This window comes from Hibiscus syriacus, unplaced genomic scaffold, assembly GCF_006381635.1.
Source record: "Hibiscus syriacus cultivar Baekdansim isolate YM2019G1 unplaced genomic scaffold, ASM638163v2 tig00111366_pilon, whole genome shotgun sequence".
Lineage (NCBI taxonomy): Eukaryota > Viridiplantae > Streptophyta > Magnoliopsida > Malvales > Malvaceae > Hibiscus > Hibiscus syriacus.
The window spans coordinates 1,017,124-1,020,710 of NW_024063071.1; the positions used below are offsets into that span (position 1 = coordinate 1,017,124).

The 3,587-nt window shown below is 29.6% G+C and overlaps 1 pseudogene; it reads right to left on the reverse strand.

Moving 5' to 3' along the window:
- Nucleotides 1-875: 875 nt before the first annotated feature.
- LOC120159391 lies at nt 876-1,744 on the reverse strand (annotated as a pseudogene).
- Nucleotides 1,745-3,587: the final 1,843 nt, after the last annotated feature.

Here is a 3,587-nt window from a genome sequence, read left to right on the forward strand (position 1 = left end):
GATTTGCGATTCTGGGGATCGCGTTGCGATTTTTATTTCGCGTTGCGATTTTGTTGGTCATTTTGGCAAATCCAAAAAAAGTTGGTTAAAATCGTATATTATAACTTTTTTTTGGTCACTGAGGCGATTTTCTCTTTTAAATATCATGAGAATATTAATTTTTATTCACGTGTATCTGACTTCGAACTCATTTTAACTATTTTATGGTTTTATTTGATAATTTTTTAATTTAAAAATTAATTTAAGAGTCTTAAGATTTGAACGATCGATCTCAAAACTGAAAATCTTGATTGAGGTTGATATTTAAATATATGTTTATTTTAACTAATGTATATCAGTTAGAAATAATTTTTTATTTTAATATCCATTGAAGATTATTTTCTAATCTGCCACTCTTTTCTGCCACGTAGATAGAAAGCGCACACTATAGGACACGTTTTTTGCTTACGCGGCAACAACATGAACATATATATGTTGAACTAAAATGAAAGAAAAAAGAAATATGGGGCATAAAGTACGAAAAAATCATATGAATTTTATCAAACAAACACATATAGTGAATGTCGAAGATACGTAGTTACACAAGCACAAGTACAAGTAATGTGAGATTTGAGAAGCTCATGGGAATTTTTAAATCTCACGTTGTTTAGAAATGTGCATTTTCAAATGTTTAAATATAAACTTTTAATCATGTAGTGATTAGTGATTGAAATAATGCTAATGCACAAGCATCGTCGCCATCTAGCTTGGCCCATACTCGTACGATTACGTGTTTGCAACACGTACCTCAAGTGTTTGTTATTTTAAGACAAAATTCACATATTTTTATTTTTATTTTTGGCTCTTCTTTTTCTTTTCGTTCATTTCAATCTAACCTAATCGAGGTCAGTAGAAGACACCTCAGCCTCATAATTTTGAACATAATCATCACAGTTGACCTGATCAATAACAAGTACCAACCCCATAGCAAAGGCTCCATCAAAGCCAGGTTTCAAGGAGAGCAAGAAAACGTCTTTCCCGAGTACCACGTTCGTGGAAGCATCAACTTTCCGTTTGATCTCAGCCATTGATTCCTTGCTTGCATTCAAGATCCTACACCTTCGTTGCCCGAAGTTCCCTTCGATCTCATACTCCTCCCTGGATTGTTCAACACTTCAACTATCATCCCACACCGTCTTATTCGACGATCTTTTCACGCTGAAGATCGGTTTCTGACCCTCCGATCTCTCCCCTACAAACCCTTCCCACCGCTGATGCAAACTCGGCCTCTGCATGGGTAAAATCGAGTCAGTTAACTCACTAGAACGAGCTATCAGAGACCGAATCAAATCGTTCAAAATTCAAATACCTTTTTTCTTACGGTGAGCAGGCATCTTCCATGAGCATCCATGAGAACGAGCTGAGCTTATCACGAGGGCCAGGGCCGTACGAGTCGACTCGGAAGACTAACTGGCCTTTGCAATCGTAAACAATGAAGCCATCGTTGGGGAAGAAGGGAGGTTTTGAGAACGGTGAGATGCTTCTCGTGGGCGTAAATATTCTCCATCCACACCCAAACCTGCTTTCATTTTTTGTTGCAGGGCCAATGAAAACAGTGGAGAGTTTTGAGTGTAAATGTGCGGACTTAAATGGGAAAAGTAGACGTTGAATGGAAGACTTATAGGGCGGTGGGGAAGAAGAAGAAGAACAACAACACGGTTTCAGACAGAACTGAGTGAACTCATATACCACCATTATTGTTTTTGAATTAAATGAAATCAAATTATATTGCCCACGTGTTTTTTAATATAATAAGATGTGAGGCAAGGAATATATATATTTTTGGATCACGTAAGGGATATTATCAATTATTTTATATAAATTATTTATTAAGAGTAGTGATATGAATTCAATTTAATCAAGAAAAATATTAAAAATTAATATAGAATACAAAATTAGTTAAAATTTATATATAAATATGTTATTATTTCACATGTAACCATTCATTAAAACTCATAGTCTACATGGTTTAACTTTTAAGTATTTTGAACTCATCCTAAAATGATTTTAATAGTAAAATAAAATATTATTTTTCTTAAAGAATTTAGATTAAGCAAATGCGTTTAAAGGATTTGTTCATTGTCCACTAACTACAAAAATTCTAAATAGGTATTATTTTATAATCATCTCAAACTATTAAAAAAACTTTTAAATATGTTAGTATTATTTTTAAAGTTTTAATTATATACTTAAATTATAAATTTAGTTTATGTAATTTGATTTAATATTTTTATTTCTATATTACAAAATATATATTTTTTAAAAGAAAAATTATAAAATTTTAATATTAGTTCAAATAATAATAGCTAATTTATTAAGTTTTTTTTATACAAGCCATTAAATTTATTAAAAATAGAAAATATTCAAATTATAATGACCACAACCATAAATTAAGCATATAATAATGATATTTTCTAATAATCATTAACACAAGAAAACTAATCACTTAAGATCATACAAGAAAAATATTAAAAAATCTAACCAAATAAACTCGAACAAAAGGTATATATGAATAGATCTAATCGCATCCACAAACGAACCGCAAATCAAGCTATTGAAAGACTACCGACAAATTACAAATCATAGTCGAATGCCGTGAAAAAAACTATCCACGAACGCAAATCGCATATCCAAATCCAATCCGATGGTCCAAAGCATGGAGGATTAACATAATAACAAATAAACACCATATCGATCAGTCGTGATGATGTCAAATCCAACAATGAGAGAAGTGATCAACGAAAACGACGATCAAACGATAAAAAAAATTTCATAAAAGAAGAAGAAAATGTGCCATAAAAGCATAAAAAATGTCAAAAGACATAGTTATTAAAAATTTAAAACAAGAAAAAAAGTAAAGATACACTATAATAAAATAAAGAAGAAACAATGAATACCAACTGTCGACAATCAACACTAAGGTTAGGATTGTCGTCGATCACAAAGATGAAGAAAAAGAGAGAAAACTGTTAAATTTATTAAGTTAAATCATAATATTAGTCATTGTATTATATATAAGTTATAGATTCAATTTATGTGATTTAATTTAATTATTTTAAATTCATATAATTTACTCATATGGTACTATTTAAATCATGGCTATAGTTTTAAAATTTGAAAAAGATAAAAGACTAAAAATAACCAATTAGAAAATAGGAATTAAATTTATTTATGCATTAATATATAAAATGATAAAATTTGACTCGATAATAATTTGATGCGCAATTAGTGTAGAAATATGTGTTAATAATTCTATTTTGACATACTCTTAATAAATAAATATATAAATCAATGAAAAAGAGAAAAGGACATTATTATATTATGTGTCCCTCGTATTATCTTTTATATGAGATTAATTTGATAAGATTTTTTTTTAAATTTTTTGTTTATTTTGATACAAAAAATTAATTTATTTTGCATATAAAATATTTATTTTGCAACCTCCCTTTTAATCTTCCAAATTCAATATTCTTTGTTCCCAATATTGACCTTTGTGTTGTCATCAAATGAGAGAGATTGAAAATGTCGAAGTCGGTGGTGACCCGATA